Genomic DNA, 25,103 nt, shown 5'->3' on the forward strand with positions numbered 1-25,103 from the left:
GATACAAATAGCTTCCAACAGGAAAAGATTATTTTATTCGTTCTCTTGATGTGTTGCTAAAAACGCCTATTACATTATTTCTTGCGGTCTGTTAAAATTACCGCTGAAACTATTGAAAGCAATATGGTCAATCTAATATGCAATTGCAGTTCTCAGAAAAGGCGTTAACTTGAATACAAATTATGTTAATTGGGGTGAATGAAAATTTAGCTGATACTTGCAACCAAGTTGTTTAGTCTCCTCCCGTGCTAAGTTGCCAAACAGCCCGTATTCAATACGTTTCTCACCGTCCTATGCAGGAACAGTCTCTCTCTCTCTCTCTCTCTCTCTCTCTCTCTCTCTCTCTCTCTCTCTCTCTCTCTCTCTCGATATGCTGATGACACACAAGTTCTTTGGGCTGATCAAATAGAAAATTTAGATGGCTTGATTAAAAGGGCTGAACTAATATTGCACAAAATTAAGAAATATTTTCTAAGAAAAGGGCTATTATTAAATGCCACTAAAACTGCATGTTTGTGGGTAGCTCACAGTATATCAGCAAAATTCCAGATGACATTATAATAAAATGCCATGGTGATGAAATAAAGATAAGTCAACATGTAAAAAATCTAGGTCTACACATGGACAGGTACATGATATTCAGTACTCACATTGACGAGCTGAGTAGAAAAGTTAGTGGCATTCTAATGTATCTAGGTAGAGTAAAAGATTACTTTGATGATACTACTCGGGCTTTGATTGTGGAAAGTCTGGTTTTGAGTGTAATAAACTACTGTATTAAGATATGGGGGTCAACTAATGATATGCACATGGAAAAAGCTAAAAAAATCCAAAACTTTGCAGGTAGAGTAGCCGTTATTGGGGTGAAAAAAAAAACACGAGCACATCACCCCAACCCTCCAGCAATTAAAGTGGATAAAATTAAAAGAAAAGTGTATGTACGATGTTTTTGTTTTTAAAAGTTTGAGAAAAGAATATCCCAACTGGCTATACACATTTCCTACAGTTGGTAATTGTAGGAATGCTTTAACCAGACAGAATGAAAATCTATATGTAGACAGGTATCGAACGGATTTGGGTTCACGCTCAATGGCAATAAGGGGCCCAGCTTGCTGGAACAAACTACTTCTGGAAATAAGAAAATGTATAAATGTTAGTTCTGATTTATTCAAAAAGAAACTTGAGCAATATTTTTTTAAATTTTACTTGAATGTATATATATCCTAGATTTTTACAATCCAATTATTGGGAATTTTATGTAAATAATATATATTCTTACGTAACAGAATAACCATTTTATAATGGAATAAAGGTTTTTGACTTTGACTTGACTGTCTCTCTCTCTCTCTCTCTCTCTCTCTCTCTCTCTCTCTCTCTCTCTCTCTCTCTCTCTCTCTCTCTCTCTCTCTCTCTCTCTCTCTCTCTAATATAATTTTGTTTCCTCCTTTAATCTTGCTATTAACTCTTCATGGCTTTACTTCCAAGTGAAACTATGGGGTTTTCGCTGGTTCCTTATTTCATGAGGAAACCCAAGATCTACATATATAGGTCGGCCGAACAGCGCTACGGTTTTAGGAAACTTCTGCGTATGACGTCATCAACGCCTTGCCTTAAACTTTCCTAAAAGAACCCTTGCGTATTTACCTTTGTTAATTCACTCTTTACCCATTGCTAATTACGTTATTTTCTGATTTGGATATTCTTTCCCATGGAAATTTGATATATTGTTTATTATATCACTCTTCACCCTTGTAACATCGTTAGAGAAAACATGAAACAAAATAATTTCAGTTCATTACATGTATAGAAGTAAAATAGGAAATGATTTAGTTTCATAAATTATTTCTCAATTTATTTATGATGTTTCTTTATTACAGTTTACATACATGAATTAGATATCCGCAGTTTCATAAAGAAAGTTATCAATTCTTCTTATACACTATCTATTTTACAATTATTATTATTATTACTTGCTAAGCTACAACCCTAGTTGGAAAAGCAGGATGCTATAAGCCCAGGGGCTCCAACAGGGAAAATAGCTCAGTGAGGAAAGGAAAAATAAAATATTTCAAGAGCAACAATATTAAGATAAATATCACTTTATAAACTAAAGAAAAAAACTAACAAAACAAGAGGAAGAGAAATAAGATATAAGATAGAACAGTGTGCCCGAGTGTACGCTCAAGCATGAGAACTCTAACCCAAGACAGTGGAAGACCATGGTACAGAGGTTATGACACTATCTAAGATTAGAGAACAATGGTTTGATTTTGGAGTGTCCTAGAAGAGCTGCTTACCAAAGCTAAAGAGTCTCTTCTACCCTTACAAAGAGGAGAGTGGCCACTGAACAATTATTGTGCAGTAAGAAGAATAGTTTGGTAATCTCGGTGTTGTCAGGTGTATGAGGACAGAGGAGAATATGTAAAGAATAGGCCAGACTATTCGGTGTATGAGTGGGTAGACAAACGGAAAATGAACCGTAACCACAGAGAAGGATCCATTGTAGTACTGTCTGGCCAGTCAAAAGACCTTACAACTCTCTTGTGGTAGTATCTCAACGGGTGGCTGGTGCCCTGGCCAACCTACCTAAAGCTTGAAAGAAAAAAAACTGTCATTACACTAATTCACACAAAGGGAGACAAATAACCCGAAAAAATTATAACCCAATAACTACTCAGTAATATATAAAATATTTACAAAGATCAAATTAGGCTCACTTGAAAAAACATTTGGGAGTGGGTGTGTCCTTTCCAAGCATTATTATTGATTTTTCAAGTAATAGATCTCAGAGTTGTTGTTGATGGGCACCATAGTGAGTATAGGAATGTGATATCTGATGTTCCACGGTGTTGTGTTCTTGGCTCATTACTTTTCATACTATATATACATGATATGTGGTTTGGCCTAGAAAAGAAGCTTGTTGCATATGCAGATAATGCTACTCTTTGCATCAATTCCATCTCCTGAATGTAGATCTGGGGTTGCTGAATCCATTAATAGAGATCTAGTAAAATTAGTGCATGGTGCAAATTATGGGGTATGAAGTTGAATCCTAACAAAACTCAAAGTATGATTGTAAGTAGGTCAAGGACAATGGCTCCTCAGAATCTGGATCTCAGTATTGATAATGTTTCTTTAACTTTGTATGACTTGAAATTTTAGATGATTTTCGACAGCAAATTTACTTTTGAGAAACACATTAGGTCTGTGTCGTCTTCAATTATTGCACAATAAAATGGCTTATTAAGAATTTTCTGTGATCAATCTATTCTGAAGAAGTGTTTTATTTCTTTCATTCAACGTTGTTTCGAGTATTGTTCTCCTGCCTGGTCTTCAGCTGCTGATTCTCATGTTAATTTGTTGGACAGAAACTTGCGGTCTATTAAATTTGTCATTCCTGATCTTGATATTAATCTTTGGCACCGTTATAGTTCATTATGCATGTTGGATAAGATTTATCAAAATTCTGATCATCCTTTACATTCAGATCTTCCTGGACAGTTCCATCCTGTTCGTAATACTAGGCATTTAGTTCATTCTGATAGTCAGGGCTTCTCCACCATGAGGCTCAATACTACACATTATTCTAAAAGTTTCATTCCAGCTGTGACCACATTGTGGAATGATCTTCCTAGTTGAATCTGTAGAACTTCAAAAGTTCAAACTTGCAGCAAATGTTACTATTCTTAAAATGACTTATTGTTATTTTCTTTTTCTCTTCGTATATTTATTTCCTTATTTCCTTTCCTCACTGAACTATTTTTCCTGTTGGAGCCCTTGTGCTTATAGCATCTTGCTTTTATTATTATTATTACTACTATCCAAGCTACAACCCTAGTTGGAAAAGCAAGACGCTACAAGCCCAGGGGCTCCAACAGGGAAAAACAGCCCAGTGAGGAAAGGAAATAAGGAAATAAATAAATGAAGAGAACAAATTAACAATAAATCATTCTAAAAGCAGTAACAACGTCAAAACAGACATGTCATATTTAAACTATTAACAACATCAAAAACAAATATGTCAAAAATAAACTATAAAAGACTCATGTCCGCCTGGTCAACAAAAAAAGCATTTGCTCCAACTAGGGTTCTAGCTGGGCTAATAATAATAATAATAATAATAATAATAACAAGGGAGAAAATTCCGATTGAGAAAGGAATTAGAGGGTATGTACATCGCTAACTCGCATCCCGTTTGGTTCATGTTGATACGGATTCATACTGTACGGTTCGTTCACGTTTCGTCGTCCTACGACTCTTGAATGTAAAATATTATTACATAGAAACTAATGGAGGTTTTCATACTCTTCGGTTCGGTCTTTGTTCGCCTTCCATACGGCTCGGGTACGTTTGGAAATTGGAATAAATCACCAACGAAAGAAATGTACTGCATTGTGAACAGAGTTAGACAGTTGACAGTTTCCAGTTTCGCACACACTCTCAGAAGTCATCAGCAGGAAAAATAAGCTCATATTTCTCTCTCTCTCTCTCTCTCTCTCTCTCTCTCTCTCTCTCTCTCTCTCTCTCTCTCTCTCTCTCTCAACCACTTCTCTTGGTGAAATCATTTTTCCTGGAAGTTAGTATTGCCTTGTGCAGATTATCTTGGAATTTCCCGAATTAAATAATCAAATTGAAATATTATTGTAAAGTACAGGTAAAACTTTCTTCCATAGTCTTGCAGTTGTTAGTTTAGAGTACATCATTTTCCCTCCGACTTTCTCTTTAATTGACACGTTCATGCTCTTGGTCTTATCCTTAGGCCCATATAGAGCAGATCGAAGGGTCGGGGAATGGGAAATCACGTCAGACGCACATTATTAGGCTACCATTTATCCCATAGTCCTTCGCATGTCCAGCCGTCCTTTGTAAAATAAGATATTATGTGAATTACCCCCTCGGGTGTTATTTGTGTGTGGCATTCACTCAGTAGGCTACATGTCATATTGTTTAAATGGTAGCTTAGGTCTCGGTGAGAAGCTGAGATTACTTTTAATATTATGTTGATTAACTTAGTCTTATACAGCACACCCAGCGAGAGCCTTTCTATTGTCTACATATTGTCCGACCTCTATGCCTGTTCTCAACTTCTACAAGTACATATAAAGTCTGGACTGCAGCAAGATTATTATTATTATTATTATTATTATTATTATTATTATTATTATTATTTGCTAAGCTACAACCCTAGTTGGAAAAGCAGGATGCTATAAGCCCAGGGGCCCCATCAGGGAAAATAGCCCAGTGAGGAAAGGAAACAAGGAAAAATAAAATATTTTAAGAACAGTAACATTAAAATAACTATTTCCTATATAAACTACAAAAATTTTAACAAAACAAGAGGAAGAGATATTAGATAGAATAGTGTGCCTGAGTGTACCCTCAACTAAGAGAACTCTAACCCAAGACAGTGGAAGACCATGGTACAGAGGCTATGGCACTACCCAAGACTAGAGAACAATGGTTTGATTTTGGAGAGTCCTTCTCCTAGAAGAGCTGCTCACCATAGCTAAAGTGTCTCTTCTACCCTTACCAAGAGGAAAGTGGCCACTGAACAATTAAAGTGCAGTAGTTAACCCTTTGGGTGAAGAAGAATTGTTTGGTAACCTCAATGTTATCAAGTGTGTGAGAATAGAGGAGAATCTGTAAAGAATAGGCCAGACTATTCGGTGTATGTGTAGGCAAAGGGAAAGAACCGTAACCAGAGAGAAGGATCCACTGTAGTACCGTCTGACCAGTCAAAGGACCCCATAACTCTCTAGTGGTAGTATCTCAACGGGCGGCTGGTGCCCTGGCCAACCTACTATCTGGGAGATAGTTGCCAAATCGTGACCTACTTTTTTTTTACCCCTCAAAATTAATGAATGAATACTAAGGTGACTTGACCAATAAATTTGCTTGAGAATTTTCCCATGGTTAATCTTACAACAATCTCTCTCTCTCTCTCTCTCTCTCTCTCTCTCTCTCTCTCTCTCTCTCTCTCTCTCTCTCTATGGGAGTTTGACATGGGTTTATCGCCTGTTTCACCCACCATGCATGTAGTTATATAGCTGAAAACCTAACGCCCGGCTACATAAACTTAGAAGGTTTATATAACCCAAAATCGATCCATATGTACTGTATATATATATATATATATATATATATATATATACGAGTATATATATATATATATATATATATATATATATATATATATATATATATATATATATGTGTGTGTGTGTGTGTGTGTGTGTGTGTGTGTGTGTGTGCGTGCGCGCGCGCACTTAAATTATCTTTCGTAATAACCTTGAAGTTACAGCATTTCCTTTAGCCTGTCTGCTATTATTCAATGGCCTACCATTCGTTAGGAAATCATTGTGCGATAAGTGGAACAACTTTAAAGAATTCGTAATTATTGTACAGTATTTACAAATTATTATCACTGACCAACTTTAGGAAACCAAGATTTGGTTTCATGGTGAGAGAGAGAGAGAGAGAGAGAGAGAGAGAGAGAGAGAGAGAGAGAGAGAGAGAGAGAGAGAGAAACTGGTGTCTTTGACTCTTTGGTGTTGTGAAAAAACTAGGAAGAGTTCAACACGCTTTCCTCCCACAGACCTTAGTTTGTACTTGATTGTTTCTGACTTGAGGTTATGAAGTTGTCTGATCTATTTTTAACGTTTTTACTGATCATAAGATGTTTTATATTCGTTACTTTTTAAAGTTCATTTGTTATTTGCATTCCTCACTAGGCTGCTTTCCCTGTTGGAGCCCTTGGTCTGTAGCAGTGTTTTTCCAACCACGGTTGTAGCTTGCATAACAGTAATATATATATATATATATATATATATATATATATATATATATATATATATATATATATATATATATATATATATATATATATATATATATATAGAGAGAGAGAGAGAGAGAGAGAGAGAGAGAGAGAGAGAGAGAGAGAGAGTCTTGTCTATATTATATATCACTATATTTTATTTGTAAATTTACATATAGTTAGATATATAGAAGTATTATGTATATAATTCTATGGTCATGAGTTTAGAGATTTCAGTGTTATACATAACTATTTTTCAGTTCACCTTTGTATTTACAAAAGTTTTTCCCTATAAAACCGCCAGATTTGGTCTCAGATTTTTTGCTTTTGTCATGTATGCGATTCATATACTTGTCCTAAGAAGCATCAGGTGCAGTATGAAAGTTACAAACCTTTATATTCTAGTCTTTGATCTCCCTCCCCACTCATTCCACTTTTGGCTGAAGAGGTAGGTTTAGTGCGATCAATATGAAAAAGGGTTGTGGTGGCTTAATAAAAACGTCCTTGCTTGGCTATCTGTTGGACTGGAGTTAAAGCTTAATAGCTTCTTGTAGTGTATATATATATATATATATATATATATATATATATATATATATATATATATGTGCGTATGTATGTATGTATGTATGTATGTATGTGTTTAAAGGTCGCTCATGAATGGCAGAGGCAAGGGTGACATTGCCCTAGCAATCAGGACAATACCCTAGAGACTGACCTTATATTATATGATCAGCTCCCAAGCCTCCCCTCCACCCAAGCTAGGACCAGGCTGTGGCTGCTGATGATTCAGCAGATAGATCTATAGGCTCCCGCAAACCCCCCAACCTTAGCTCACAAGGAGGGTAAGGTTGCAGACACTAATGGCATATATACTGTATATATATATATATATATATATATATATATATATATATATATATATATATATATATATATATATATATATATATATGTGTGTGTGTGTGTGTGTGTGTGTGTGTATGTGTGGGTGTGTGTGTGTATGTGTGTGTGTAGATCTTCGTGTCTACAACCTCGTCATCTTTATGAGTTAAGGATGGGGTTTTGGGGGGAGCCTAGAGGTCTTCTACCGAGTCATCGGTAACCTTTGCCCAGCCCTCTCTTATCTTAGCTTGGGGTGGAGAGAGGAGGCTTGGGTTCTGATAATCACAGGTATATGTCAGTCTCTAGGACATTCATTGTCCTGCTAACTAGGCTATTGTCCACTGTCCCTTGCCTCTTCATGAATGGTCTTTAAAATACAATGGTTTGAAAATGTGATTTTCTCCGAGCTGGGGGGGAGGGGGGAGAGTTGCGGTGCATGGACGAAAGTTCTGCAAATGTTTGTCCCTATTTGAATCTTGATAAGGATATTACCAATTGCCTTATTATCTGTTTAATCCTGTAAATCTGACCAATGTTGTACCAATCTGCTTGAATTTTTGTGGAGATAATCCATGAAAGAAAAATTTCTATTTTTGAATCTCATTTTGTCACACAACTTTGGCCTGGCATTTGTTTTAAAAATTCTGAAGAAAAAAAAATCGGCAAGTCTGCAACGTTGTGGTGTGTAGTTATTTCTGGTTTGAATATGAAAAATTATTCTGATTTCAAATCAACCTGAAGTCGTTTACTTGAAATACTCACATTTACAGTTAAAATCAGGGCATCCATTTTAGTAAGATGAACAATGAATAATTTTTGGGCAAATAATTCAATACTTAAGAATATATAAAACAAATATTGTAGCCCCTGTCGGGCACATGGTTTCTGTGTTACAGAACCAAGATAACAGCCCTTAATGTAAAGAATATTGTTTAACTAATGACCATAATTGTACAGTAACGTACTGTAAGCCAAGAAATAAGTAGGATCTGAATGCAGTCTAAGAAATTATTGAAATTATGTTGTTCACAACGGGAAGCAGTGTTTGGAGAGAAAGTTGAATGATCCACAATTTATAAATTATCAAAATTTTAGCCTACAACTACCCAATGATCGAATATTGGCATAATTTTATGTACGGTCTGCTTGAAGAATTCCGATCTGCGGTAATTTTCAATTGTTTAAACATGTTCAATTTTATGGCATTGCTTTACTCATGATGGATTTTCACATGAAGCATGCATAATGTTAAAGTTATTTTATTTTAATTCTGCTTCAAATATCCTTTTCCGTCTCTTATTAGCTTCATTTGTGTGTGCAGGCCTTTGCTCTTGACTAGGCCAAAAAAAAAAAAAATTGGACTTTGGCCAGTGAGATTGAATTTAAAATATTCTTTTGTAAGGCAATTAAGACCCAACACTTATTTACAGCAGTTCTGACTAGTAATAAGCTGTGTGGTGGTAATTTATTCAAAGGTATTTCTCTTACAATAGAATCTTTCTTATATGGATATAAAACTAGGAAGTACTGTATACATTTTAACAATAAATTTGGTCATTATTTTGATATGGAGCTTAACTTTGCCGCATAAGGTCATTCGTTCACTGTTTTAAATTTGTGTTCATCACGTGTTATTGTGTGCAATATCTGCACGGAACTTACCCTTCATTTAGGTATAGTGCATACTTGTAATATGCTCCTAAACATATTTTCTTTATTGATGGGAGGACAGAAGCAACAGTAGTAGTAATCATAGTACGTGTTGTAGATTATTGGGGTGTTCTGGTATTCATTATATTTTTCTTCCAGATTTTGCAAGAACAAGGTCCTCTCATCACGGCATTCTCCATTACAATGTGGCTTTCATGGTTGAAATAATTTACACATTAACTACAATCAATTTCAAGAAATAATAAGGGAGCATCTAGTCTAAATGAGTCACGTTTCTGTCGGTTATAACACTATGGAAAGCTTAAAAAAAACCAGAAACATCTCCAAAAGAGGTGGGTGGTAGTCTACCAAAAGTTAACCTCTATCACTACCTTGTTTTTCTTCTTGGATACATTTTGTAGATAAATCTATTTCAGTAAACTCAGTCATACTTTTTTTTATATAAATCTATATTTGGAAAAAAAAAATGGTTCACCACAAAACCCATCACTCAATATAAGCCATTTAATTTAGTGTGTCATCCCTTCACCACCTGATTGCTGCTGATCTGCTCCTGCTTATTGCCTACTAAAAGGAAAAAATTTGTCTATTCATGAGAAGTTTTTTTCTGGGCTCAACCTGTGCCGCCCAGTGAAATGCTCCTTAAGCACCATTTCTAAGGTATATAACTGCTATATATTACCAGAGAAAAATTGCATAGGAATGCCAGGTTGAACCCAGCTCGCTCACCTATATAAGGTGTCGGTATATTACTGGGGCTAGATAAATCATAACCAGAGGCCTCGCACCAATTAGAGATTTCCTCTTCAAAATCCCTGAAACAGCGAGGTGCCGTTCAACATCTATGCTGCGTAAGCTACTACTACCAACCCAACCCACGCTAGTGAACTCACTCCTATTATAGCACCCGTACGGGATACGCCTCGCGTTTTTTTGTCTGGTGTTTCTTTGGTGTTTTCTCCGCTTTTCGCTCTGATGTCGGACTCTCAGGTCTCCCCATCAAAGTTAAGTGCCAGATCTATAAGGGAAAAATTTGTCTATTCATGAGAAGCTTTTAATTTTCCATAAGCTTGCTAGTTGCTCCCCTACTATCTAGTCTGCCTATTGCTTAACCATAGGTTTACTCTTGCACATTTTAAGTGATTTGTGTATCCCTTCCTCATCTGGTGATAGTCTTTAGGCTATGGGGCTTTCACTTGTCTTATGCTTTGGCTTCTTCGACCTGTTTTATCTCATCTCTATTCTCCTGCCTCAAGCTCCAAGCACCTACTATTGGTAACCATAAATTAGTGTTGATTCTTGCCTGCTGTATTTAAAGTTACAGACCCAACCAATGGCATTGTTAGTTGCTGCCAAAACCAATTAACACTAATCTGTTACAGATTCAGCACAACTGATCACATCCGTCATTGACTTTGGTTCTCATTCCTTTCTTCTATGACCTTATAGCAAAGCAAGAAAGTTGTTTGGAAGACAGGTACTGTACGAGGGAAGAAACCTGGTCTCAAATTCAGTGATTCTCCCATTTATTTAGTTCCTTCAGAAGGATCTATCCCTATCTCCTATCCACCTTAAAGGCTCCCTCAACATGGTAATGGACTCCCTATTCAGACACAGACAGCCATAAACATTGGATCAGGACTTATTCCAGGAGATCTTAAGATTACTCTGGATCTCCAAGAGGACTTTTTTGTAATGAAAGATAATCACAAACTTCCATTTCACATGCCAAATATGGATCCTAGGCAATTGCAAGAGATGTCTTAAACATGGACTGGAACAAACAGTCCTTTACTTATATTTCCTCCAAGTATAATTTTGAAGGTTTTGAAGATAATTCCAGAATTTTCAGGGACAGCTATGTTGGTGGCGCCACAATGGCCTATGGTTTCCACTACTTCCACATCTGTGGCCAACGTCATACCATCTTTGATCAGCATTGCTGTATCACAGTGGGGAATTGGAATATCTCCTCTGCCACGGGACCTTCGTGCTTGAAATTTCTTTCCCGTATTTATGTTGAAGAGTTTTCAGCATTCCATGTGACATATCCATTATATAAGAGGTCTTCCTCCACCAGAAAAGGCCTGTCAATATGGAAAACATGGATGACCTTCCTTAGGGATAGGTACCCATGCCAGATAATCCCAGACATCATAGCTTCCCTTCTAGTCCACCTCTTTGAAGAAAGGAAACTTAGGACATCAATAATCTTCTACAAATCTGGACTGAGAACATCTCAAGGAGGCTTTTAGCATGGAGTTAGACTGACATGTTTCACAAGATAACTTAAAACAACCATATCAACCATCTCCTTGAGTATCTTGGTCTCTCATATAGCACGTAGATAGTTTTTTCAATATTAAACTTACCCGATGATCATATAGCTGTCAGCTCTGCTGCCCGACAGAAAAAACCTACGGGCGGAATACGCCAGTGATCGCTATACAGGTGGGGGTGTACATCAACAGCGCCATCTGTCAAGTAGGTACTCAAGTACTCGATGTCAACATAGAACCAATTTTCTCTCTGTCGTGCCACTGGCAAGACCTACTAAATACGCCGTCCCTAACTGGTTTTGTTTTCACAACGATTTGGTGAAGTACACTATTCCAGTTTTGAGCTTTCGCTATGCAGGGGTTTTATCTTCATTTCAAAACTTGTACTCGTTTTGGATAGATTTAATTATGGTGACAAAGAGAGTATGGACTCTCTTTCATTTTTAAATGGCCGACCCTTCCCTTAGACGGAAGTGTGTTTAGGTTTTTGGTAATTTTGCTTAACACGTTATAGATCTATTTATTTTATATCTCTCCGCCTTTATAGGCCTCTTTGATTAACTTTCCATTTATTATAAACTTATAAAAAATAAATTTTTTATGTTTGTTTATATGCGACCTTTCCTAATAGGCGGTCCTCACTTGGAACCGAAGTTAATTAACATTGAGCCCGTTATATCGTATTTAACCTTTAAAGAATTTAATACTTTTTTAATTTTAATGTTTTATGAAAGAATTTCTTTGATAGTCTCGTACTGTTTTCAAAGATGAACTAACGTTTAGTTTTTTTAGTCTACACAGTTGTTGACGTTCAGAACGTTCAACATGCGCTCTATCGTTACGATAGAGAGAGAGTGTATCACGGTTTCACTTTGCAGTAAGAGTAAACCGATTCTAGCGTTTCGTTCATTCTTTCTTAGCTTAAATGGTTTAAATTCTAAATTAAAGGAACTTTTTTTTTTTTGGAAAACCTTTCAGTTTTTTCCTTTAGCAAATAACATGTTTTAACGATATATAATTGGGCTCTTCTCTCAGGTGCGAAATCAAGAGAGAAGAGAGAGGGAGATAGAGACGGAGGGAGAGAGAGGAGAATAAACGTTTCGTTCAAGCGGGTAACGTTGTTCTCGTTTTTTACTCTCCTCCCTAGTCGCTGTAGGGGAAGAAGGTAAAACGTTTCTAGGGTTTTATTCTTCTTCCCAGGCTTTGTGCGGTGAGAGATTGTAAACGTAGTTTATTTGATCTAGTGTTTAGTCTCTTTTCCAGCCACTGAATTCTTTATCTTTATTTATGTTTTTCTGTTGCATTGTAAGACTGTTTTTGCAATTACTACCTTTTAATGAAGGATAGGATTGCGTGTTTCAGGTAGAAATCAGTTAAAGTTTCGATTTCAGTGAAATAAGTGCAAAACAGAAAATCAAAAGTGATAAAGTGATATGCACAAAGTGTTACAGTGTTGCGTCCGAGTGTTCGTCTGTTCGTGCCAGTCGTTCACCTAGTCCGGGACCTCTTACAAGCTCCCAAGCCCAGGGGAGAAGTAATGTCGAACGACTTATGGGTTCCACAGGCCTTGATCAACGAACAGACGTTTTTCCCTCCGTGGTTTCGGGCGTATCTACACACGTTAGCCGACGTGAGATCGCCCCACCCACACAAAGACGAGAGAGCCCATTTATTCCTCGTCTGCGGAAGAGGTTTCTCGTAAGAAACCATGGACCACATCTTGCAGCTTTTAAGTGCAAGTCGGTCCCTTCCGCGCAAGTCCAACGGCCTAGGTGTAGCCACTGAGTCAGTTCGGACTCGCTGCAGTCATCCGACGACTGCACACCTCCCAAGAGAGGCAAGGTGGTACCGCAACAGGCAGTAACTCCGTCTGTTGCCGCACCAGCTGTTTTAGACCCTCAGTCACAACGGACAGTAGCTCCGTCTGTTGCCGTTTTTTGTAGACCCTAAGTGGTCTTTACTGCAGTCTATGCAGACTCAGTTAGCTGCGGTTATGCAGGAGTTTCGTGCGGAGAAGGTTGACACTGCTCTCGTTAGCCTACAACCTGCCACGGTTGTGCGCCCAGCTCACGCTAAGGCTGCCTGTTCCCACACTCCGGCTGCGGAGAGCTCCACCTCCGATGCGCAATCGACCCTGCCAGACGCATGTTAACGTTAGCCGACGTGCGGCACCCTCCGTTAACATGCGTGAGCTACCGCATCAGCAGTGGGAAGGTGGAGTCAAGCTGCCGTGTTTTGACGCGATGCGTTAGTTTCCGCAACCCACGGCAGTCCCCACCACGCACCACCACTCCGCTTTGGTTGTTGCCTGCTCCCACACTCCGTCTGCGGAGAAGGTTGACGATGCACCCGTTTGCCTACAACCTGCCACGGTTGTGCGCCCAGCATGGCTGCCTGCTCCCACACTCTTGTTGTGAGAGCTCCTCCACCCATGCGCAGTCGACCCTGCCAGACGCATGCTGACTCCCACAGACACACGGAGCACTCCGTTGCCGTGCGTGAGCTACCACAAGCTGCCGTGTTTTGACACGGTGTGTCAGCCTCCGCAACCCACTGTGGTTACCGCCACTCGCCCGCAGCAGACTAGTCAGTCAGGAGTTGAGGCTTCCCCACACAGCTTTGGTTGTTGCCAGCTCACAGACTGTCAAGCAGTTACATGACGTTGCCTTCTGGTCTGCTTCTAATGCACCAGTGCTGTATGTCCTCACGCACCTGTTGTGGTTGACAGTTCAGTTTTTGACAGTTCACAGACTGTCAAGCAGTTACATAACGTTGCCTTCTGGTCTGCTGCTTATGCACCAGTGAGACCCTCACTGAGATAACCTAGCTTTTCTCGGACATGGTTCCTGTGGATGAGAAAGTGCTGTTCTCCCTCCTTCTGATATTCCTTTGAGGACTGTCATTTGGAGAGGAGCCTTAAGCTGCTTAGCCTCCTATGGACTTTAATTGAAGCATAACAAGGCTTCCAGGGATGGTAAATGGTTCCGCTTCAGTCGCTAACCCCGTCTGTTGCCACACCTGCTCCCATAGACCCTAATGGGCTTTGTTGCAAGACATGCAGTCCAAGCTTGTGTCCTTGATAGAGGATTTTTTACGGAGAAGAACCTTCTAGCCAACAACCTTCCTACCGGTTGGTTGTACGCCCTGTTGACGCTGAGGTATCCTACTCACGTCCGCCAGTTGAGGTGATTCCTCCTCCGGTGCGACCCAGTGTGGGTTGCCAGTCGCACGTTGACGTTAAGCGACTCTTGGAGGTGGTTGTGGACGTTCAGTGTGTCACTAGGAAGACGTTCAACAACCAGCAGAGGTGACTTGTTGTGACGCAGTGCGGCAACCTCAGCAACCCGGTAGGGGGTTGACTGCACAACCCAGACAGTCTAGACAGTTTCGGGTTGACGCTGTACTTCCTCGCGTCCCCATGGTTGACAGTTCACAGACTGTGCAGCAGTACCATGATCTTGTGTCCGGCTCCGTCACGCATCCACCAGTGCGACCGGATTCAGCGAGTCAGACGTTGCCCTCTCCGTTGCCGTTTCCTCATCAGTTTCGGATGAGGAACCCTCTGATGAGGACTTGGCTGAACAAGACGATCAACCCCCAGCCCTGCTATCCATCCAGAAGATGCTGAAGAAGGAACACTGCCCTGTCAGGCTGTGGATGATTCTGGTTAGGACACTGTCATCCGTGGTTCAATTTGTGTCACTTGGAAGACTACACCTCCGTCCTCTTCTGTATCATCTAGCTTTTCACTGGAAAAGGACAAGACGCTAGAAGCGGTCTTCGATCCCGGTTTCCGGTAGATAAAGTCTGGTCTGACTTGGTGAAAGGACTTTATCAACCTTTGAAAGGGTCTTCCCCTGACTGTTCAGACTCCCAACCACGTTCTCTTCTCGGACGCATCGGACGTAGGCTGGGGTGTGACATTAGGCGGTAGGGAATGCTCGGGATTATGGAACTCGAGTCAAAGGACAATGCATTTCACTGCAAGAAGCTTCTGGCAGTACGTCTGACCTGGAAAAGCTTCAGGTCTCTCCTTCAAGGCAAAGTGGTGGAGGTGAACACGGACAACACCCTGCTTTGACGTTCATCTCCAAGCAAGGAGGGACCTACTCTCTGACATGGTACGAGTTCGCAAGAGACCTCCTCTCCTGTTCAACAGGTCTAGACTTTTCACTAGTAACGAGGTTCATCCAAGGCAACTTGAATGTCTTAGCAGATTGTCTCAGTAGGAAGGGACAAATAATTCCAACATATTGGACCCTCCACAAGGATGTATGCAAGAGACTTTGGGCCACCTGGGGCCAGCCAACCATAGATCTCTTCGCAACCTCGATGACCAAGAGGCTCCCAATACTTTGCTCACCTATCCCGGACCCAGCAGTAGTTCATATAGATGCCTTTCTACTAGATTGGTCACATCTAGATCTATATGCATTCCCTCCGTTCTAGATTGTCAACAAGGTACTGCAGAAGTTCGCCTCTCACGAAGGGACAAAGTTGACGCTAGTTGCTTCCCTCTGGCCCGCGAGAGAATAACTCACCGAGGTACTTCGATGGCTAGTAGACGTTCCCAGAACACTTCCCCTAAGGGTGGACCTGCTACGTCTGCCACGCGTAAAGAAGGTACTCCAAGGCCTCCACGCTCTTCGTCTGACTGCCTTCAGACTATCGAAAGACTCTCGAGAACTAGAGGTTTTTCGAAGGAGGCAACCGGAGCGATTGCTAGAGCAAGGAGAACATCCACCCTTAGAGTCTACCAATCGAAGTGGGAAATCTTCCGAAACTGGTGCAAGTCAGTATCCGTATCCTCGACCAGTACCTCTGTAACTCAAATAGCTGACTTCCTCTTATATCTGAGGAAAGAACGATCTCTTTCAGCTCCCACTATCAAGGGTTACAGAAGCATGTTGGCATCAGTCTTCCGTCACAGAGGCTTAGATCTTTCCCACAATAAAGATCTACAGGACCTCCTTAAGTCTTTTGAGACCACGAAGGAGCGTCCTTTGGTTACACCTGGTTGGAATTTAGACGTGGTTCTAAGATTCCTTATGTCAGACAGGTTCGAACCGCTTCAATCAGCCTCCCTGAAAGATCTCACCTTTAAGACTCTTTTCCTGATATGCTTAACTACAGCTAAAAGAGTCAGTGAGATTCATGCCTTCAGCAAGAACATCGGATTCTCATCCGAAACGGCTACATGTTCTACAACTTGGTTTTCTAGCCAAACACGAGCTGCCTTCTCGGCCTTGACCAATATCGTTCGATATTCCAAACTTATCGTATGGTTGGAAATGAACTAGAAAGAGTATTATGCCCTGTAAGAGCTCTTAAGTTCTATTTTAAAAACCTTTACGAGGCCCGTCTGAAGCTTTATGGTGTTCAGTTAAGAATCCATCTTTGCCTATGTCAGAGAATTCTTTATCCTATTTTATCAGACTGTTAATACGAGAAGCTCATTCCCTTCTGAATGAGGAAGACCAAGCTTGGCTGAAGGTAAGGACACACGAAGTTAGAGCTGTCGCAACTTCCGTGGCCTGTAAACAAAATAGATCTCTGCAAAGTATATTCGACGCAACCTATTGGAAAAGCAAATCAGTGTTCGCGTCTTTTATCTTAAGAATGTCCAGTCTCTTTACGAGAACTGCTACACTCTGGGACCATTCGTAGCAACGAGTGCAGTAGTGGTGGGGGCTCCACCACTACAATTCCCTAATTCCAGAACCTTTTTAATCTTTCTCTTGAAATATTTTTGGGTTGTCCGGAAGGCTAAGAAGCCTTTCGCATCCTACTTGATTTGGCGGGTGGTCAAAATCATTTCTTGAGAAGCGCCTAGATTAGAGGTTTTGATGAGGACCTTTAGTATGGGTTGCAACCCTTCATACTTCAGCTCCTAGGAGTCGCTCAGCATCCTATGAGGATCGCGAGGCTCAGTAAGGAAGACGTACTTAAAAAGGCAGAGTAATTGTTCAAGTGGTCTTCCTTACCAGGTACAGTACTTATATATTTTATGCTTGTTATTTTGAATAACTGCTAAAATGAAATACGGAATACTTAGCTCATAATAATGTCAACATGTAATGCTGGTCTCTACCCACCCCCCTGAGTGTGAATCAGCTATATGATCATCGGGTAAGTTTAATATTGAAAAATGTTATTTTCCTTAGTAAAATAAATTTTTGAATATACTTACCCGATGATCATAAATTTAAGGACCCACCCTTCCTCCCCAATAGAGACCCAGTGGACAGAGGAGAAAATTGGTTCTATGTTGACATCGAGTACTTGAGTACCTACTTGACAGATGGCGCTGTTGATGTACACCCCCACCTGTATAGCGATCGCTGGCGTATTCCGCCCGTAGGTTTTTTCTGTCGGGCAGCAGAGCTGACAGCTATATGATCATCGGGTAAGTATATTCAAATTATTTATTTTACTAAGGAAAATAACATTTTCCCTCAAAGAGTTACTCCAGAAGACCATTTTCCAAATAGCTTTTGTTTCAGGAGCAATAGTCTGTGAGATTTTAGCATTGCTTTAGGAATAATGAATTCCTCCCAATTTCTCTTGGCTGCCTCTTGATTATGACAAAAACACCAAGTTCTTTACAGGGGCGGGATCCTCTTCATATCACAGTTTTACAGTTGGGGGTTGGCAACCTCTGTCCAGTGTCTACCCTGCAGAGATCCACAAGATAGTCAGTTTCAAAATGCACAAATCAATAAGCCCATTCCCACAGGGGGCTATTCACATTCTAATGACCTGGGCATTTTTTGGTAATATGCTATTTCAGAACATCCAGAGTTTTATAGATTGGTTCAGTCATAGTGTTTGTAAGACACTACTGGAAAAGTCTGGTCATAAGACACTTACTGGAAACAAATTCATACAGTACGACATCCGTACATTGTGCTCGGCCCGTCCATGGAACCTATGGTAGGAAACCAGGCTGAAGAGAACTCTCTTATCCTGGTCCCTCAGTAGAAGCACCATGACTGGCATCTAGTCCCTCCCAGCAATTTTCTCCTACACAAATACAAGCATTTGTCCTTTAATAGACCTATCTTTAAGAACGATGAAGTTCCTATAACTAAACTGTTGTTTACTTTCCCAGGAAATGTCAAGCACTTCAATTCTGTGTAGGAGCAAAAGTGATAACTCCTGTCAACCTCCCGATGACTTGGGCATGAAGAAGAGGCAGGTTTTAGGCTATGTCACTACCGGGGACTGTTGGATGGTCAAAGAAGAACACATATCTTTGTGGGGAATATGTTATCTGAACATATGGTCATTCATGAGAAATAGATTTGCATACATTTGGCCCTCATCCCCTTGTCTGGTAGAAAAAGTTACTCAATCATATTGCTTGCTGCATCATCTGCATCTAGCGTCCGATACAGTAAATGATAGAATGATTGCTGTACCACAAGGACCTATGGGTATACTCATGTAGGAAATGGGCAGAGAAGGTTGTCTGTCATTGCTAGACTCGGCCTCAAGAACTGCACCATCAGTGGTTTCTTCCCAAGAGCTGAGATAGATCCAAGTATGTCCGACTTGGTGCACTTGAATTAGTCGATCCTTTCGTGTCCTTGCCTGTAGGAAAAGCAGGCCTGATTATCCCACAAAGCTAGAGAGGAATATTAGTTTGGAGAGATTTACTCCTATTCCTTCTGTTGCTGTAAGAAGTCTCATAGTGTAATTCAAGGACTGGAAGGCAAGACATCTAGGTCCCACTAGTCACTTCATATAGGGAAGAGATGAAGAACTGTAAGTTATGAATGGCAAGGTTCTATGTTCTGGCTACAAACTCCTTAACTGGAATGGATATATTTTATCCTTCAGAATGACTTGTGACACAGGAAAAGTTAAGCCGTTTCCATCTTGCTTTGTCAGGGCTAGGCTAGGCTTAGTAGAAGACAGTCTCTTGGGTTGAAGCCCTATCTGCTCCTTGTCCCACGGGTTCAAGTAGGATTGCTTGAGAGACCTTTGAACTCTCAAAGTGTTCCAATCTGCTTGTCAATTCTTGCTATGAGTTCAGATTAGATCTAGTTAAAAGCTTGGTTCATGGGGGTGAACAGTATCCTGAACTGTGAGTATTGAAGAATAAAAAAAGCTGACCCAGATACCAGTTGGCATGTGGTCGCTTTGGAGCAATTAGCAGCAGGCCAGTCCTAGATGTCTTCAACCAACAGTTGAGTAATCGGGAAAAATAGGACCAAGGGGGAAAGAGAGAAGTGTCTACAATGCTTAAGGATGTCAGTAGGCATCCGTAAACGCTGCTGAGGGACTAGAGAGCAGAATCCTGGAAGTTTCTTATCCTACTGAATGGCGATCAGGTCGAGCAATGTTGAAAACTTAAAGTAAGAAGCCTTTCCCCCGGAATGATCCAGGGATGGCAAAAAAGCTTTACCTACTGAATGGCGATCCGGTCGAGCAATGTTGAAAAACCTAAAGAAGCCTTTCCACTGCAATGATGCAGGGATGGCAAAAAAGCTTGACACCATGTCCCTGGCAACTCGGTGTGTTTGCTCAAACAGTCCTCTTGCCTGGATAAGTTTTATACTGCAAATAACTCTTACCATGTTGACTTCCAAAAAGTTCACCTGCTTGCTGTAGGTCTATGAAACAAGCCCCTTTGAGCATCATAAACAGAAACATTCACTTTCATCAACGTTAATGAGTGCTTCACCAAACTCATTTGAAAAGGTTGGTACAGTCATGCTAAATGGATTACCGGTAGGTTGAAAAGCAGGTGCATTTCTTACATATATCATATGTCCTAGACATAGCATTGTCAGGTGGGCACCCCTCCAACAGATACAAATGTGAATAGCAGATTTCCCAGAGTTCCCTTGATGAGCATAATGATGTGGTTATCATTGTATATCATTCTGTATTCCTGCTCCAATAATTCCATATGGTAAGGGGAATGTTTGATGCTGACTAGTAAAGCTTCAGGAAATACCGGAATGAATGCTGGGGAAATATCCGTGAGAAACTAGCCTCTGTCAATTGTGGGATCAGTCAACTGGGACAAGACAGCTAATGTCATCGCATTCACGCCGCTTGTTGATTGTACTCTCCACCACTCCCCTTTTACTGGGTTGTCATGTTTGGAACTTAGAAGAGGGAATGGGATGAGGGCACCCCCTACTACTCTGCAAGAGGTGCACGTAATATGTCTACTTCAAGACAGAGCAATAAAAGTAAGCGTGAAAAAACCTGTACAGGTTACTGAAACTTGGTTTTGATGAGAAGGAAAAGTACCTAATATGTAACCTCTTCCTGTGTGTATGAGGTAAAAATATATTTCTATCCCCTTCCCAAATGGATAGGTTCCCAGTACGTACAAACTGGTGAATATCCAAACATTCTTTGAAAATCCTCAACGTGGTAAGAATGCACTTAACATTGTAGTTTCCTCTTCCAGAGTGGATATGTTCTTGGTACAATATACCAGTGGTTCTATTAAATTTCTTTGAATTCTTGGGATCACGGAAGCGTCCCAACTTAGGATAGGGACAATGACGGCTGCCAAAGTCCAGACTAGCATTGCTTGTGCTTTGTCTCATAGCATGAGACCTAGCACTGATAGTAGGAGTGCGAGCTTGTATACCTCATACTGAAACACCTTCACATGGAGGTTTGAGTTTTGGAACTTCACTGCATCTCCCTCGAAACTACGGTATGTACTGTAGTGTAGAGGAAGACGTTGAGGTTTCAAGTCTCGAAAGAATGGCGACCTTTGTTCCCTTCTACCCATGAGGATGCTCAGTACCTGATGGAGCAGGAAGTGCTGAAATTTTTTTCCGTAGGGCAGGATAGCACGCATGCAATATAGTCTCAAATGTAATACCCTTCAAAATGGAATTATGAAGTTGCCTTGCCTGATTCAACTCAAACACAATGATGAGTGGGAAAGTCCCATGCTGTTGACCGTTTTTGAAGTGGGGGGGATGTTGCGACGTAAAATTTCCTCAAAGCGGAAGATCTAACATAAGGAGTCTTAACACTAACGTCCTACGCATGGATGCCAGTGGTGTGGAGAACAAACAGAATGTGTAGGGTCTTTCAGAAAATCAGTGAGGAAGAGGTTTGTGGCATGACAGATGCTTGTGGAACTCAGGTGCTCTTGGCGCCCAACTGTACATGGAAAGCAACACTGTCAGACCCTTTATGTGGGGAACCTTGTACGTACAGGCGAAAGGATGAAAATTCTGACTAAGTACTGGTAGAGACCATACATAGGGAGATTGCTAGTAAAAAAGCCTTGTGCCATGAGTGATCTCTTTGGTGGTGTCAAGACTCTGTGCTTACGTCCTCTCGCTGCTTGTGTGATGGGAGAGTCCTTTCACCATGATACTTTTCATGGCATGACATCCTCCTTGGCGGTTATCTCATTGCCTCCCCGGAACTGTTTGGTGAAGGATGGGAAAGAATACGTGACAAAGTGCTGGTAACAGGCGTCTGAACACCTGTACGCCTCTGTGTTGGGTATGATCTTGGTATGCAACATCATGTACGCATGGAGAAATAGTCCAAGACACAGCTACGTTAATCCGTCTTCTTAGACGTCATCTTCAGGCAGGAGGTGGGCAAAGTAACCATACTCGGTTGAGGGTAGTGTATTCAGTACAAAACTGAAAATGGGTGCAAAAGGGGCATGTATAGCCACTTCTTCCCCTATAGGGATAACTGTTGGCACACACCATTCCCTGTATCTGAAAGATAGGTCTGCAATGGGGAAGAAGGGCTGCTCTTGACCCAGAGTGTGTGGGCTCAGCTCCATAAAAGTTGCTCATGCTGATGTTTGAAGTTTTTTCCAACTATGGGGAAACTCTCGGCATTTGCTTCTTTCAGTAAGAGACAGAGCACAGGTAAAAGATGTGTGAACATTTGTACCTAATAACACATGTCCGCAGAGTTGAATATGATTATGCCCCTTTCTGCTATGGGACAACTTTTGGTACTTACTCAAGAAGTGAGGTTCCTGGTACCTTGTCATTCTCACAGGGAGAGAAATGGTTAGTCGTGCATGCATGACCCCTATTAATTCATATCTTCCTGGACATCTTTGATGTCTTCTACTTGTCCTCCTATAGAAGAAGCACCGACTGAAAATGAACTAAAATTTTTTACACACGTGTGTGTTGGAGGAGCGGAAAGACCATAGGAACTTGATGAAGAGAGTACAGAAACAGGCGATATGCCAAATTAAAAATTTTTAGTTAAATGCCCCAATGGTGGGGAGTCAGGAAGGTCATTCAGGTGCAACTTTTTGTAGTAGGAAGAGAGAGATTTGACATTAATATGGAATACTTGTGTAATATACTGTGATTGGGAATGAAGGTAAAATACATGGTCAGAAATTGGTTGTACTGGATTTCTGAATTTGGATAAAGCCCAGTGCCGACTGTCGAGGTCAGTAACGGCCCAAATGCAACTGGGGAAAAACCTTGCTGCTAGAGAAGGTTGGACCCTTAAGATGGAAGAAAGGAAGTAAAGTAGGATATAAAGAAAGTGCAGCTAGGGGGCGAAGGAATGTTGCAAGGTCATGTATATAAAAAAAAGAGAAAAAAAAAAAAAACCTGCAAGTTGTCAGTACTAACCCTTCAGGGTTAATAAGTTGTTGCAGCTGGGGCTGAAGAGATACTACAAAAACCCATTAGTAATGTCGCTAGTACACCCTGTTTTACATGTAAAATATTTTAGTAAAAATTTTTATGAATCAGGAATACGAAATCTTTCAAGTAACTTCTCCAACCAGATTGTCCACTGGAAATATTAATACTAATCTTTAGAAGTGTTAAATTGTTCCAGCCTAGAGTTCCTGGGTGTTTTCTGGAGTCTTGGTATTTCTAAAGAAATTCAACAATATGAGGTAAAGATTATCATTGCAGCAGTGAGGTAGCTGTGATGTCAGTTATTGGTAGAAATATCTATTGTTCTTGTACAGTACTTTCAAGTAACATTTATATACTTTGAACTTAGTAATTACTCTTTTTCCATTTATGAAACTTGCCTGGCAGAGAAAAACAAAGTTTGCTATTTTCAAAATATTGATTATAGGTTTACTCATTTACTGGATTGCTGTTATTGCAGTTTGAAAACACTTTTAAGATGTGGTCAAATCAAATATGAATCCTTTATTTGAAATTAAATTACTTGATAGTCAATATCAATACAGTAAAGCGGAAACTAATTTTTGTCCCATTTGTATTTGTAAAAACAATCATGAAGTAAACTTCATATAATAATCCTTAGATTGAAAATTGAGAATGATGGAAAGAAGCTTACTTAGTGAATTTTTATAATTCATTGGCTACAAATATTGACAATTTTAGGGTAAATGATGAACTCTCTCTCAAACTTTTGATTTCATGAAGTCATTTCCTATCTTGCCTTTTCATTATCAAGTGCAATAACTTTCATCTCACTGTTGTGGTTATTGTAGGAAAGAATAAAACATTTGTTATCTAACAACTTAAAATTATAAATTTATTATAACCATTATACAATTAATTTACATCTTTTCACTGTAGTATCCCAATCCAATCACATTCATGCTTCTGTAAAAGACAAAAACAAAGGAATTAAATAATAGTTACGGAAATTATAAGAGATCCAAATATATTAATTTTTTTAATCTATTCTTTGTAAATGTAAGAACAGGAAGTACATGAGAAGTTACTATTCAGCCTGCAAAACTAATTACTTTCTTACTCTTCCAGGGCAAGGCAAACTTTCCAAATGTTATGGCTAAAAGAAATTAAACAGCAGTTAAATAGGAAAACATTGCCAAGAAGAAAATCAGTTCAAGATTTATAGGAGATTTGCAATACAGGTGAACATCCTGGATCATACATAAACCTCACAGGTTGAAAGGAAAAGCCTTTTATCTTGTGAATTCTGATAAACATAATTTGTTCCTACATAAATACAAACAATCATTCTTTATATAGCTGGAATATGATGGCTAAAACCTCTAAATGAGCTATGAACAACTTGCAGGTAGTTTTACCTGTCAGTAGTGGGAAGGCAACCTCCCCCCTGGCAGAACTCGCTTTGGTTTTATCCATTGGAGAGTCAGTCAGAGTCAGTGTCGCAGAGTGTCTCTCTCTCTGACTGGAATTTATAAGGCAGACATTTTTCTATAAAACTTTCTTGCATCATGCCCATTATGCAAACATGTTTTGGGATACTGATGAAGACCTGTGGTACCTTTATAACCTGCAGTGGTGTCACAGTTATTATAAGGCCTCGTCTTGATTCCTTTCAGTGGGTGAAGTTTGCCTGTAGAAGTATTCGTTGCCTTCCGGGTCTTTCTTAAAGTCTTAGACTGGCCTGCTGCTTCTTACCTTGGGATGCTTCATTTTGATTCTTCTCATGTGGCTTCTGCTCCAGGAGCCTTTTGACCAAGAATGGTGGCAATAGGAGGCTTTATTTTCCTT

At 40.1% G+C, this 25,103-nt stretch overlaps 1 long non-coding RNA gene across 1 annotated transcript in view; it reads left to right on the top strand.

Moving 5' to 3' along the window:
* The window catches only part of LOC137658475 (uncharacterized), a 71,959-nt gene extending 47,333 nt beyond the window's left edge, over positions 1–24,626 (top strand). The window contains exons 2-3 of the long non-coding RNA XR_011047335.1: positions 9,512–9,705; positions 24,384–24,626. This is a non-coding gene — a long non-coding RNA (uncharacterized lncRNA). The remainder of the gene's footprint in view (positions 1–9,511; positions 9,706–24,383) is intronic.
* The last annotated feature ends 477 nt before the right edge of the window (positions 24,627–25,103 follow it).

This window comes from Palaemon carinicauda, chromosome 19 (assembly GCF_036898095.1).
Source record: "Palaemon carinicauda isolate YSFRI2023 chromosome 19, ASM3689809v2, whole genome shotgun sequence".
In the NCBI taxonomy this organism is placed as follows: Eukaryota; Metazoa; Arthropoda; class Malacostraca; order Decapoda; family Palaemonidae; genus Palaemon; species Palaemon carinicauda.